Raw genomic sequence first — 16,571 nt, 5'->3', positions numbered from 1 at the left:
TCTCAATGAGAAAGAGTCTGGATTATAAGAAAAAAATATAGATGAAAATCATGTTTCCCAGGAAGCATTATACCGACTGCTTTGTAAGCAAATGCATTTAAATGAAGATACTGTTGAAATTTACCTTGTTAATGAAAAATACAACAACAACAACAACACAACATTCCATCAACCTTTCTGGGAAGTTGAATCATATTTTACTAGTAAAATCTTATATTTGGGGGAAGGTGAATGGAGTTAGGAAGTGGAATATAAATTCAGGAAAAGTTAAATCTCAAAAAAGTGAAGAAAAGTGAAAATGAACTAATAATTTTCCTCTAAGAATTTCTTGCTCCCATAACACTGAAATGATAGAAGCATTTATTACCTTTTAATTTAGAGAATATTTATAATATGTTAGAATAGTATAATGGTACAAGGGATCTGTAAAAAGATTTTTCTGTTTTTTTGACTTACATTTCTTATATTACCTTTATCCCTCTACTCTATTTTGTAATATTGGAATTATCTCTTTCTATGCTTGCATAACTCAGATGTCCTCACACTGAATTTGATTAGATAGTTCCTGATTCCCTTGAGTGATTGGTCAAGCCTTAACTGAGCATACTTAATAACAACTGTACATCCTTTAATTTTACAAACCAATTAGTATTAGGGATATGTGTGCATGTGTTTTTCTTACTGACTCATATTGTTTGAAATTACATAAAGTCCATATCATTAGTCATTTCCTTGATTGTCAGATGTAACTATCAGTTCTTAAACTAGTTTCTGTCAATCCTGCTTGGAGAATAGAAATTTTGTTGCTATATCACTAAGTTTAGGAATCATGGGAACCAGAAAGGGAAGGAACTAAATAAGCATTTATTAAGTGCCAGACACTGTGCTGTGTGCTTTACAAATACTATCTCATCTGATCTTCCCAATAGTACTGAGAAGTAGAAACTATTATTATTCCCATTTTATTAGGTCACACAATTAGAAAAAAAATCTGAAACCAGCACTGAACTCAAAGATATCCTGACTCCAGACCAAATACTCCATCCACTGTACCACATGGGTGCTATGCCATCCCACCTAAGGATTATATATGTATATATATATCTATTACCTAAAAGAAAGCTAATTTGATTTCTTAGTGCTGACTGTTTCTTCCTTTATTGAAATGCTGACACCTGAAAGATATTGGTAAGACTGGTATTAAAGCAATAATTAAATTCATTCTACCTTTGAGAGACATCAGAACTGGCCTTTGTCCTGCAAGGTTCAGGTTTTGTTTTGTTTTGTTTTGTTTTGTTTTTAAGAATTTTAGTCTCTAGAACCTAGAACTCTAGAAATTTCAGGCATCTATTTTATAGAACTATTTCATAGCTATAATTCACTACTCATCTCCCTATGGGGTTGAAAATGCACCATGGGAGATATGTAATCTGACAAATAGGAAGTAGTTTTGTATAGTGAAAAGAGCAATAGATAAAGTCAGAAAATGTGGAGTTGGATATTTTATTGCTATTTAACTAGCTAAAGGCCCTGGGCAAGTTACTTAACCTATGAAGATCAATATTCTCATCTATAAAGTAAGAGTAATATTATTCCTGCTTTTTATATCACAGATATATTGTCATCTGCCATTTTGAGAATGTTCTCCCTCCCCTGTTTCTTGGAACTCTTAGTGTCTTTAAAGATACTATGTAAGTAGTACCTGTCAATAAGAGGAAGCTAGTGACATAACAGATAGAAAGCTGGACCTGAACTCTGGAAGATCTGAGTTTAAATTTAACCTTAGATAATTGCTGTGTGACTCTGAGCAAATCATTTCAGCTCTGTTTGTTTCATTTTTAAAATAAGGATAATAATAGCACCCACCTCTCAACGTTGTTGTGAAGATCAAATGAGAAATTTATAATGTGCTTAGTATAGTGTTCTTGTTATTCTTTTCCTCTTCCTCCTCATTGTCTTCCTTTTCTTCCCTCCCTTCTTCCTTTTCTTCTCTTCTTCTTGAACAAGTTCTTTATGCTAAAAAAATTAGCACATGAACAAAATGAAAATCATTTTGGCCATTAGGTTTTCTTAAAATAAATTTAGCTGATACAGTTCAGTTTCAACAACTGGGAGACCAAAGATACAGAGATTTAATCCACAAAATACTTCATAATATATTTAGGGAAAAAATAGCAAAAAACCTAAGGGGCAGGGGCAGGGCTAAGATGGCAGAGAGTAGTCAGGTCTTTGAGCTCTTCCTGGTTTCCCTCAGATCAACACTATTATCAAGCTTCTGAACTGGTTTTGGAATGATAGAACCCACAAATATTAAACCCAACTTCAGGAAATGTCTGTTTCAATCAGACACAGGAGAGTCAGGGGACTCCATGCAAGGACCCAAGCCAAGTGGCCTCTTTGTATTGGGGAAATCTATCAGGATGCTCTTAGTCAAAATACAGAACATTGTCTTCTCTGTCCTAGTTCAGAAACCAAGGGATTAGCGTATTAGCTATGAGAAATCCACTGCAACGACAGAAAGCAAATAGTGAGCCCTTGAACTCCAGAATAATGAGGGACTTGGGCACACCCACCCAGCATGGGAAGGAAGCTAGCACACTGGACCAGGGCAGTGTGAAGCTGCTGTTGCCTGCAGAAAGGGGAACAATCTCCCCTTTGCTCTAAGAGCAAACCTCAACCTTTACAAATGAGCAAAAAAGCAAAAAGAGCTCTGACTATAGATAACTTTTATGGAGATAGGGAAGAACAGACCTCAAATCATGGGGATACTAAAGACAAAACATTTCCAGATGAAGCTTCGTGATATAAATTAGTCTCCATCTCACAATGTTCTCTTGGAACAATTAAAAAAGGATCCTAAAACAGAGTTAGAAGAAAAATAGGAAAAGGAAATGAGAACCTTTCAGGAAACAGAAATTATCTGAATAATAATAATAGTGATTTAGCAAAATGGAAAAAAAATTGAAAAAAGGAAAAAAAAGAGTTATCTCTTTACAAAATAGATTTGATGAAATGCAAAAAGAAAACAACTCCTTGAAAAACAGGGGAAAAAAGGGGAGATAAAATGAGGTAAATTAGCTCTCATGAAGAGGCAAGAAAGATCTATTACAATTGAGGGAAAGAAGAAAGGGGATGAGCATTGTGTGAACCTTAATCTCATTGGATTTGACTCAAAGAGAGAACATCAAACATATTTAGTTTTATAGAGAAACTTGGCTCTATAGGGAAGTAGGAGGAGAAAGGGGAAAGGAAAGAGGCAGGCTAATAGAAGAGAAAACAAGTAGAAGGAGAAAGATAAAAAAGGGGAAGTGGCTGTAAAAAGGGAAGGCCCTTTGAGAAAAGTGTAGTCAGAAGCAAAATACTGGGGAGGAGGGAAAATGGGAAAGGAAAGAGAAGTATAACTTGGAGAAAATAAGTTGGTGGGAAATACAGAATTAGTAATTTTAACTATAAAAGTAAATGAGATTAATTCTCCTATAAAATGAAAGCATATAGCAGACTCTATTAAAAGCCAGAATCCTACAATATGTTGTTTACAAGAAACACATTTAAAGCATAATGATACATACAGACTAGAGGTAAAAGGCTGGAGAAGAATCTATTATGCTTAAAAAAAAAAAAAAAAAACCAACCAAACAAGCAGGGGTAGTGATCCTGATCTCAGATCAAGCAAAAACCAAAAATAAATATAATTAAAAGAGATAGGAAAGGGAACTACATTTTGCTAAAGAGGACCATGGATAATGAAGTACTCTAAGAACTAAATATATATTCAACAAGTGATATACCATCCAAATTCCTACAGGAGAAGTTAAAAGAGCTGCAAGAAGAAATAGGCAGCAAAACTATACTAGTGGAGGATCTCAATCTTGTTCTATCACAATTAGATAAATCTAACCACTAAATAAATTTAAAAAGAAGTTAAGGAGGTAAATAGAATTTTAGAAAATTTAGGCATGATAGACCTTTGGAGAAAATTAAATGGAGACAGAAAGGATTGTAAATTTTTTTCAGTGGTACATGGAAACTATGTAAAAAATTGACCATGTATTAGGACATAAAAACCTCAAAATCAAAATGCAGAAAAGCAGAAAGAGTAAATGCATTTTTAGACCATGATGCAATAAAAATTACATGTAATAAAGGACCAGTGAAAAATAGAACAAAAATTAATTAGAAACTAAATAATCTAATCCTAAAGAATGAGTGGGTGAATCAACAAATCATAGAAACAATTGGTATTTTCAACCAAGAGAATGATAATAATGAGACAACATACCAAAATTTATGTGATGGAGCCAAAGCAGTTCTTAGGGGAAGTTTTATATCTTTAGATGCTTACTTGTATATATATAAAAAAAGAGAGAGAGAAAAACAACAAATTAACTCCCCCAATTAAATACCAAATTTGAAATTCTGAAAATAAAAGGGGAGATTAGTAAAATTGAAAGTAAAAAACAAACAAACAAAAAAAAACTATTGAACTAATAAGACTAAATTTGCTTTTATAAAAAAATCCAACAAATAGATAAACCTTTAGTTAATTTGTTTAGAAAAAGGAAATAAAAAAACCAAATTGTTAGTATCAAAAATGAAACGGGTGAACTTTCCACCAACAAAGAGGAAATTAGAATAATAATTAGGAGCTATTTTGCCTAATTGTATACCAATAAATCTGATAATCTAACTGAAATGGACAAATATTTACAAAAATATAGCTTTCCCAGATAAACAAAAAAGGAAATAAATTACTTAAACAGTCCCATTTTAGAAAAAGAAATTGAACAAGCTATTAATCAAATCCTTAAGAAAAAATCTCCAGGGCCAGATGGATTTACATGTGAATGCTGCAAGACATTTAAAGAACATTAATTCTAATATTATGGGAACTATTGGGAAAAATAGAAAAAGAGGAAATACTGCCCAATTCCTTTTATAACACAGATATGACACTGGCATTTATATCAGATAGAATCAAACAGAAAAAGAAAAATTATAGACCAATTTTCCTAGTGAATATTGGTGCAAAATTGTTAGATAAAATATTAGCAAGGAGATTACAGCAAGTTATCATCAAGATAATACCATGACCAAGTAGGTTCAATGTTAGGAATTCAGGGCCAGTTTAATATTAGGAAAACTATTAGCCTAATTGACTCTATCAATAACCAAACTAACAGAAACTTAACTGTCTCAATAGATGTGGAAAAAGCATTTGACAAAATCTAGCATCCATTCTTATTAAAAACATTGGAGTTTTCCTTAAAATGACCAGTAGCATCTATTTAAACCATCAGTAAGTATATGTAATGGTAATAAACTAGAACCATTTCCAGTAAGATCAGGGGTAAAACAAGGTTGCCCCCATCACTATTACTATCAATATTGTATTAGAAATGTTAATTTTGGCAATAAGAAAAGAAAAAAAAATTAAAGGAATTAGAGTAGGTAATAAGGAAACTAAATTATCACTCTTTGGAGATGATAGAATGATATACTTGGAGAATCCTAGAGAATCAACTAAAAAACTACTAGAAACAATCCTCGACTTCAGTAAAGTTACAGGATACAAAATAAATCCACAAAATCATCAGCATTTCTATATTTTATCAACAAAGACCATAACAAGAGATACAAAGAGAAACTCCATTTAAAATAACTGTAAAGTATTTGGGAGTCTACCTGCCAAGACAAAGTCAGGAACTATATGAACACAGTTACAAAAAAATTTCCACACAAAGTCAGATCTAATCAATTAGAAGACCAAATGCTCATGGGTAGGCTAATATAATAAATGAACAATTCTACCTAATTTATCTATTTATTCAGTGCCATACCAATCAAACTCCCAAGAAATTATTTCACATAGCTAGAAAAATAACAACAAAGTTCATCAGGAAGAACAAAAGATCAAGAATTTCAAGGGAATTAATGAAAAAAAAAATGCAAACATCTAGCTGTACCAGATCTAAAATTATGAAGCAGTGGTCATCAAAACCATTTGGTTATGGCTAAGAAATAGAGTATTTGATCAGTGGAGTAGGTTAGGGTCATGAGAAATAATACTCAATGACTGTAGTAATCTAGTGCTTGATAAACTCAAAGACCCCAGTTTCTTGGATAATAACTTACTATTTGACAAAAATTGCTTGGAAAATTGGAACTTAGTATGGCAGAAACTAGGCTTTAACTCACATCTAATACCCTATATCAAGATAAAGTCAAAACATGTTCATGATTTAGACATAAAATGATATTATAAGCAAATTTGAAGGAAAAAAAAGGATAGTTTACCTCTTAGATCTGTTGGAGAAAGAAGGAATTTGTGGCCAAAGAAGAATTTGAGTATATTATTGAATGTAAAATGGATAATTTTGATTACATTAGATTAAAAAGTTTTTGTACAAACAAAACCAATGCAGTCAAAAATAGAAGGTTGAGGATATGAAAGATGTGAAATATTGCATGCTTTTTAAGATAAGGTACTATATCAGAAACTATACCACAAAACAACAATCATAAAAAAATTACTTAGTACTTATTGAAATTTAATTAAAAATTCTAAAAGTCAATCATTAGAAGATAATGTGTGTAGAACTTTCAGAAGTAAACATAAGTAGCAAAGTTTTCTTCCATACTATGTGCCAAAAGATACTGGAGATAGCTTCTGACCTTAAAGAGTTTACAGTCTATCAGGGCAGACAATCTGTACATGTAAAGATATACAAAATAGATAGATGCAAGGTGATTGTAGAAGGGACACTAGCAGCTTAGAAGATTAGGAAGAACTTTGTATACAAGGGGGTACAAGAGTTCAATTTTGAATGAAATTAGGGTTTCTCAGAGGCAAAAATAAGAAGGAGTACATTTCAGACATGGGAGACAACAAATGTAAATCTGAGTTGCAAACTGGAGTGTTCTATACATAGAAAAATCAGAAGGCCAATCTGATTTGACTGCTGAATATGTGAATTTTCAGAAATGTGTAATTAGGCTAGAAAGGTAGGTTGGATTGTATTGTAAATAGCTTTGAATATGAATCAAAATGGCTTAAATTTGCTTCTAGAGATAATGGGAAGCCAATGGAGTTTATTGAACAGAGGAATGGAATGGTCAGACACATTTATGATTTGGGCAAATTACTTTGGCTTCTGTGCAAAGGAGGAGAGAGACTGGAAGCAAGAAAACTCATTAGAATGTTACTGCAATCATCTATAGGAGAGCGTAAACTAAGATAGGGGTTGTGTGCAAGGAGAAAATGGGATATATACAAGAGGTATTGTGAAGACAAAAAGATAAAGATTTGGAAACTAATTCCATATGTGATGGAGCAATCAGCCTGATCAACTGGAAGGATGGTGGGGAGCCTTGCACAGAAATAGAGAAGTATGGAGTACAAGTGATTTTAGAAGAAAACAAAATACCCTTTTTTGGACACTGAATTTGAGATGCCCAAGGAGGATCCACATGGAAATGTAGTGTAGGTTGTTGTCAGTAAAATTAAGCCACTTGTGGGAAGAGATTGTCTTGTTTCTGACATTTCATCATATGTGCATTATATAGTGCCTAAAACTTTAATAAGTACTTATAAATGTTTGTTAAATGAATGAAGAGTTAAATAACTGCAAGATATAAATGGGAATTTTCTCCAGATGTTGTAAGTAAATAATAGCGATTAGAAGGTGTCAGAATTACTCTTGTGGACAAAGGTTGACTCAATCTTGTCTGGATCAGCATTACATTACTTTCAGAGTTATCTGAATTCTTCCCATTACCTACATATAAAGTTTTCAACATTTTTCCTGAATAGGTATCCTTATTTTCCTAGGAAATCACAGATAAAAAAAAATGAATCTCTATTATCAAATCTAAATAGAAAGTTTCTAAGGGAAACAAACTTATTTGCATGTGATAATGAAGGTTTTTAAAAATAATTACTTTATAGGAAAGGGGATGTCATTCAAATATCATGAACAATATAATAAAATAGTGTGGGAGAACATTTTTCTGATTTATCAATTAATTTATCAATTAGTCAATTGATACATATTTATTAAATGACTGTGTCAAAATTGTATTAGGCATTGTAAATTCAAGTACAAAGAATAAAACAATCTGTATTCTCAGGAAGCTTATATTCATATGATTCTCCTATGTCCTATCACAATTTGCCTTGCCAAAAAGGAGGCAGATGGTTAGGCCAGTTTTCTGGAGCCAAAATGTACCTGTAAGTGGTTCTTAATGGGCTTTATGTAGAGAGATATCAATTGATGGTAAATTATTCCAGCTATCTATTTATAGCCCTTTCTCTCCTCCCATTTTTCTTTCTTTTTTTTAACTAAATAAAATGTTTGTTCTCATATGTTTGTCAGCCCCCCTTGGCATTATGTTCTAACATAGGGATATGGTTTCAATAATTTCATCTTCTTAGGTTTATCCTCTGTTAAATTCTCACATAATTTATATTAGGGAATATGCATTACTATAATGGACAACAATAGAGGAAATGTTACAATTCAATTTGTAGATTGCCAAAAACATTATAAGCAGTGCTTTAGTCATTCAGAGGAGGGAAAACTTCCTATGGATTGGATTGACATGGGAAGGCTGAAGAAAAACAGTGTTGTACAGTGAGTGGAAAGAACACTAGACTTAATGTTAAACATTGAGTTTGAATTCTGAATCTGCCCTATACAACCAATATAACGAGTAAGTCAAAACTTCATTGAGCTTCATATTCTGTAAAATTAGAGGGCTGACCTAGAACCTAGAGCACCTTCAATGTCCCTTCTAGCTTTAAATCTATTATCCTGTGGATTGGGAAGAATGCATTGGACTTGCATAGATATAGATAAAGATAAAAGTAGTATGGTGGGAAGTGGTGGTAGGGAGTAGTGTGAGACTAAACATACAGGAACAGAAAAGAAGACAAAAATAATTTTTAAAAGCATTTATTCTTATTATGTACCAAACTAAGTGCTGAGCAAACCAAGAAAGTCAGAAGTAGACCCTGTCCTCAAGTCATTTACGTTCTAGTAGTGGAGAAAACTTGTAAATAACTAATACAAAATACATACAGAAAAAAACCCAGATAATTTTAAAGTAGAAAGAAATATTTTATGTTTATATAATGCTTTCAAATCGCATTATCCCATATGAGCATCACCAAAAGTCTTTAGAGTAAGACAGAAAGACAGTATTATCCACATTTTACAGATGGAGAAATTAAGGCTCAGAATATCTGATGATTTATTCACTATCACATGCTTAGTAAGTGTTAGCATCAAGTTGAGAGTATAGTTATTTTTATTCAAAGTCCAGGACTCTGATAAGAGCTAAAATTAAGTCAGAGCAAATGAGACTTTGTCATAGAGAACCACATTTTGGGTGTAGAGGGCATTGTCCTCATTTAAAGTTCTTCAGCAGCATGGGTACAAGGAAACTCAGAAACTATTTTTAAAATAATTAGTTAAAATAGAATTATTTAAAATCTGAGGAAGATAGAAGAGTGAGAAATAATATAGGGAATAGCTCCCTCACCCCAAATAAGCAAGAAAAATAATCTAAAATGTGATGAATCAAATGTAACCTGGGCACAAGCCCATAGATGCAAAACTTTCCTCATTATTGCAATATAATTATTCATTGTTATTTACCTTTATGAGTAGCAGAGTGGTGAGAATTTAGGGGAGAGATACTGCTTCTTGTGGTTTCCAGATTTGAGGGAGTAGATGCAAGGATTCAGATTCTTTTCAGGGAAAGGTCGTTGAAGAGATAGATTGAAAATCAGTTTGGGTTACACTAACAATGATAAGAAAAGAACTCATTACAACATAATTCTTACAGGGGGGGAGGTGGGTGGGTGTGGGAACCAAAACAACAAAAAAAAATAAATGCAGTTCAGCTCATCTTCAACAACCATAGCCTTCCTAGCCTAAGGTGGTCCCACTGGTCTCAGACAACAGGTGCACCTTGTTATCATCTGTATGTTGGGACATCTTTGGAATGATCAGCAGTCTTTACTGCTAGGACTGTTTAAGTAGTATAAATCAGATTAGTTTCAAGGTTCAAGAAGAAAGAAAGGAAGTAGCTTTAGACTAGAGCAATATAGATCTAAGAAATATTGTGGAAGGAGTAGGACACTAGAAGAATACTAACCAGTGATTGTTGATTATAATTATTTAATATTGAACAGAAGGAAGCAGGAAGTTAGTAAAATGAAGATGAGAAAGTTGGAAAAGAAATTAATTACTGAATTTTCCATTTCCCCTGAGTATTTTAAGAGTATAGTCTTATACTCTTTGGGATTTCCCCCCAGGGAAATTTTGAGAGTGAAGAAAGTCAGTCAGAAAAAGGAGAGTGAAATGCAGAAGTTTGACTAGGAAGGATAGAGAATTATTCCCAATATAGTGTACTTTTAGCATCTTCCTATGGCAGTGTGCCAGGAGTCACTTTTACTCCTTTAAAGCAAGAGATCTCGTACAGTCTTGGTAATCTGAGAAAAGAGAGTGCAAGAAACAGGGGTTGTGTATTCCACCCCGCTTCCCATACTACACACACAACCCCACACCTCCCCTCCACCCCACACCCACAACCCCCCCCACACACATTCTTTTTATTTTGGAGTTTGTTATGCTTACAGTAATCTAATCTCAGAGAATCCTTCCCAACTTTTCTTTCCTCCTGTTAACCTGACCAATAGATACTTTTGGACAGCAAATTTAATGACAAATATTAAGTACTATATATATTTCTTAGCACTTTATGATATCTTTACAAAAATCATATAAGGACATAAAAATAACAAGCAAATATGGAAAATTATACAAAACACATTCTTTATTGGCCACAACGCAAAAAAATTAATAAAGGAAACGAGCAAAAATATAGCTCAAAAGTGTCAATGATCTGATCACAGAAACAATAAATATATGAACGATAATAATGATGGGGCAATTTAATAAAACAAGGGATATAGCTAAATCAGTCCTTGGGTGGAAATTTATATTAACAAAATAAAAAGAAGAGACTGATGGACTAAACATAAAATTTGAAAGAATAGAAAATGAAGGAATTAATAACTCTAAAATAGACACAAAATTTTAAAAAAATCTTGAAAATTATAGGGGAAATAAAGAAACCTAAAAGTTAAAAAAAATAAAAGTAGTAACCAGATGAGCTAAATTTTAATACCAAAAAATTGATAAACTTTAAACTAATGTGATCAAGAACATTAAATTATTAGATTAACAAATGACTAAGGTAAATGAAATGAAGAGGAAATAAAGAGAATGATCAAGAACTTCTATATACAATTATATACCAAGAAAACTGAGAATTCAAAGGAAGTTAATGGATGGCTACAAAAATATTCAAATAGACAAAATAAATGCAGGGATCTTAAACAAGCCAATTTTAGAAACTAAAATAGTAAAAACCATAAATAGGCAGCCAAAGAAAAACTCCTGGGATGGATGGATTAATAAGTGAAATCCATCAAAGGCAACAAATCCTTTCAATAAAAGAATTATTCTAAAAATGGGTCAAAAGACATTATAATAAATTTCCTTTATGAGAAAATAGGATCCTGATAATCAAACTGAGGAGAAATAAAATGTAGAAAAAGAACTATACCCCCAATAAATTAGTGAAAATTAATGTAAACATCTTAAATAAAATCTTAGCCAAAATATTACAATAATTCACTATGACCATATGACATTCACACCAAGGATTCAAGGATAGTTCTACATAAGGAAAATAATGAACACAATTATAATTTAATTATATTAGCAGCAAACCCATACAAATACAAATGTCTTTGGTAAAATAAAAGCACAAGTTTATATTAAAATACTTAAAAACTAGATATATAATGACTTTTAAAATATTTTCCTATATGTATGTGTGTGTGTGTGAAATAGAATTGGCATTATTTGGAGTGGAGAAAAAAATGAGTAATAGCCCGAGTATAAACTTCTCCCTTCTCTCCCTTATAATTTGACATAATTACAGAAATGTTAGCTAAAACAATAATACAAGAGAACCAAATTAAAGTTATAAACATAGGTGAAAAGGGTATTCCATTATACATACTTGTAGATGACTTGAAAATGTACTTAGATAACCTAACCACAAAGAATTCATGAAGAAAAACTGACTTTATGAAAGTGGATACAAAGTAAATTCACAGACATTGGTATTTCTAATCAGTACTAGTAAAGACAGAAAGAAATGACATTAAGATCAAGTTATATTTAAAATATCTACAAAATGAAACAAAATAGCTATGAGTTAATTTACCAACACACAAATATAATTTTAATGAATACAATTACAAAGCACTATGGAATTAAGAAGAGGTTTAAACATTTTGAGAAGTATTCATTGTTCATGGATAGGCTAATCTTAATCTTTAATATAAAGAAGTAGACATCACAACTATTTAGTTTTGGTTTAAAAAAAGGAAAAGGAAATCAAAACTAATTTTTTAAAAAGCATGCAATGAATAAGTGATGAAAAGACATGAACAAAAGAAATAATTGTAAACCATTAACAACTATATAACAGACTATTCCAAATGGCTGTTAATAATGACAATAAAAATAAAAGTAACTTTGAGGTTTCACTTCTCACTTACAAAAAAGACAAAGATGATAATAGATCGAAGTAGTCAACCTTAAAGGGATTGTGGAAAAACAAAAACACAAAATAAGTTTTCTATAATATGTGTATGTGTATATGGGGTACATAATGTATAGTGAGGCTAGAAAAATAGTTTGGGGCCAAGCTGCAAAAGTGATAGGTTTGGGGGAAATCCCTTTGGTATTAGTGTGGAAGATGGGCTGAAGAGTGAGGGACTTGAGGCAGCAAGACCAATTAGGAGACCGTTGAAATAATCTAGGTGGGAGGTGATGAGGGCTTGATCTAAGGTGGTGTCCTGGGTATAAAAATTCCTTATTATAGCTCTTGCTCTGATGACCAAAGTGCTGCTTTAGGGAAATTAATTAATTCAATTAATTAATTTGTATGCAGTATTCAGAATAAATTGGAGAGGGAGGACAGTCTGGAAGCAGGGAGATCATGGACTAGGGTCTTAGGTAGCCCAGGCATGAAGTGATTAAGGACCTTCTGAACTAGGTTTATGCCAGTGAAAATAGAATGAAGGGTGGATTAAAGAATTTCAAAATAATTATTTATAATATTTTGATACTAATTGACTGTGGAATATCTGGAGAGGGAAATGCCAAAGATGACTATGAAGTTTTGAGGCTGTGATCGATAGTTGGGAGTGGGAGAGGAAGGAGGAGAAATAAGGATGTTGAGAGGGGAAGTTAATAAGAAAATGAATTTGCCTGGAAAAATGAAAAGGCAAAAGAAAAGAGTGAAAAGAATGAAACATTAGAAAGAAAAACAAGAAGCCAGTGCTAGGACATGATTCAGATCTAGCCTCACCAAAGAATATGGAGAATCTGATACTTTCCATTAGGATTCCTTGTACAATCTAGGATAATCAACAAACTGCAATTCTGGAAATAGTTTTGAAGTTTTCAGATATAGATTTTTTTATTGGGTTCTGCCACTTAGCCCAATTAGCATACCAAGGGAGTAGGGTATTTTGAAAAGATTTCTGGAGGAAACATTAAGAATATATTAGAATCAACCAACCTCAAAAAAAAATGTGGCCAACTCATGCACTAGACTTGAAATCAGGTACTTGGGTTTTATTTCTAGTTCTATCTCTAACACTTGTATGACTTTAGATCAGTCATTTCATTTTTCTGATCCCCAGTTTCCTCACCTGCAGAAGGAGGAAGTTTAACTCAACAATTTCTAAGTTCCATTCTACTTTGAAATGAATGTAATAAAATATTAAGATGGCCCCATCTTCCCAACCCAGGATTTGAAAACCTGGATTTTGTTCCCAGTTCTGCAAGAGAGAAATACTCCTATTGATAACAATGTTTTCGTTGATTTGGAGAATTTGCTTTCCCCTGTTCACTTAGACACTAATGCTTTGCCTTTAATATTTATGTAAAATGAATCATTACATTTTGTTACCTGTACTGTGTCATATCTAAATTTTAAGATGCTATCATTTTTCTAATTATATGCAACTATTCAATTAAATAAGCACTTTTTAACAGAATCATTTTATGACAGACTAATAAAGCAGCCTGGGGAAATTTTTGAGTATGAATGTTCAGTTACATTAGCCAATATGTTTTTTTTTTTTTTAACATGTCTTTGTTCTTCTTTTTTCTTCTTGTTCTTCTTTTTTTCTTCTACTTCTTCTCCTCCTCCTCCTCCTCCCCCTTCTCTTCTTCCATCTGCTCCTTTTCCTCCTCTCCAACATTTTCCTCTACCTCCTCCTTACTAGAACACCAGGAGGTGAGTTCTTTTGTTATACCTGTTTTTAAGTCAAAGAAACATATTTGGAGAAATGAAATGTCTATTGTTCAAGCTCATCTAGCTATCTAATGTTCCTTCACTCTCACAAACAACCTATATTACTTTCTCCTCTAGGAAAGGAATGTTTGACTCTCACTTTTGAGTTGAATCTACATTATTAATATTTTCTCCAGCACTTTTTTTATGATTGGATAATTAACAAAATAATTCTGAGGTATAAATACTCACACTGAAAATTTAATGATCACTATTAAGCCCCTTCCAGCTGTTTCTTTCACACCTCCCTGAGTGATTTCTTTACAACAACCTCCACTTGGCATCTCTCAAACTAGGTAGGATAAAATGCCCTTGCCTGGAAATTTACAGCTTAGGGATGGCAGATGAACAGTTCAGAATGACTGTATAAAAGCATAGGTTTCTATGATCATGTCACTCAATATACATATTTGTACATTCTTTCTCTATGCAAGGATTTCCAAACTTGACTCCATGGTTTAGATTTTAGGGGATCCAATGATTGGGCTAGCTAGGTGATGTAGTGGACAGATGATATAGTGGATAGATGATATAATGGATAGAGTGCTGGACCTAGAGTCAGCCCCTAGAATCTTCCTGAATTCAAATATGATCTCAGATACTTAATGGTGGGTGACCTTGGGCAAGTCACTTAACTCTATTAGCTTCACTTTCCTCATCTGCAAAATACGTTGAAGAAGAAAATGGCAAACCATTCCAGTAGTACCCTTGCCAAGAAAACCCCAAATGGGGTCAGGAAGAGTTAGACACAACTGAACAATGACAGCAAAAATCAACTTGAATGGGGAAAATTAAGTTTCATTTTCACTCTCTAACTGAAAGTTAGCATTTCTTTCAATTATTTCAAACATTTTGTGAAGAGGTTTCATCAGACTGACAAAAGAATACTTAAGTAATGCTAGTCTAGATGCTAATCACCAGTTAAGTGCCTCATTCTTTCTTGTCCAGATCAGGTTGTTTCTATTTCCTCCCTACCCCCCTCCCCTATTCTGAATTTAAGGAAAAGTAAAGCAGAGGGGTGAGAAAAATGGATGGTAGAAAAAAGACTAATTTTTGTACCTTTCTACTGTGTCTGTACTGTTTCTACTGTTTCTACTGTTGTTCCCTTGCTCTTGGCAGAGGAGAAGAAAAAAGATCTAAGACCTTTTAGGTAACTAATAACATGAATAAATCCTTTATCAAAAGGGATAACAAACTACTTAGGGCTACAGAATAAGTACCCAAGAGTAGAGTTTTGTTTTGGATTAAATGTGAAGAAAACATTAGAATTGACCAATTTGAGTATATGTGGCTAAGACAGACACTGTACTAGAGTCAAAATCAGGACATCTGGCTTTTATTCCCTATTCCGCATCTAACTGTTGTTTTGACCATAGATGCATCACTTCTCTCTGGACATCAGTTCTTTTAACTCTAAAAGGAGGAAGTTTGACTAATTGAGGTTTAAGGTCACTTCCACTTTGAAATAAATGTAATAAGATATTCAGTTTGCCCCTGTCCCTTAGGGTAGCAGAAGAGAACAGCTGGTAATCAAATAAATGTGATGATGACAAAAGATACCAAAAGACCAATGGAATCATCAATAGATAGCCTTCTTTGGCTTCAGGAACCCTTAGAAAGGCTGTCCCTTTCCTCTTCCTCCTCTATCTCCTCCCCCTCTCCCTTTTACTTAGTTTTAGCCTCTAACCCAAGGAATTAAATATTCTGCTTTCACACACCATTGACCTTGATGAGGGTTTTAAACTTGCTAATGAAGCCAAGCAGCTACTGGGGGTAATGAGGCCCAGGGGGGCACCGAGCTGTGATTAGATGCTACTGTGACTCCCAGGCTGGAGGGTCTGAGGTGTGGATTTCCCAATGTAAGAAGGGAATCTTCAGGGTATCTAGAAAGAATTTTTTCTTGGATAGCCAAGCATTCAAGTCTCTATTTTATTGGAGAAACACATTAGGAGTGTTATGATTCAGACTGTTTTTTGGCCTAACTGTGTAAATCACAGCCCAGTTTTCATATACCTAGGAAGCTGAAATTTATGTGCGAGAGGGGTTTGGATTGGAAAGCAGGCTAAAAGCCCAAAGAAAGCTGAGAAAAAACTGAAGAAAAAATCTGTGACATCTAAGTAGAT

The sequence above is a fragment of the Sminthopsis crassicaudata genome, chromosome 3 (genome assembly GCF_048593235.1).
Source record: "Sminthopsis crassicaudata isolate SCR6 chromosome 3, ASM4859323v1, whole genome shotgun sequence".
NCBI classification, from domain to species: domain Eukaryota; kingdom Metazoa; phylum Chordata; class Mammalia; order Dasyuromorphia; family Dasyuridae; genus Sminthopsis; species Sminthopsis crassicaudata.
Note: the sequence above shows the minus strand (reverse complement) of the source record.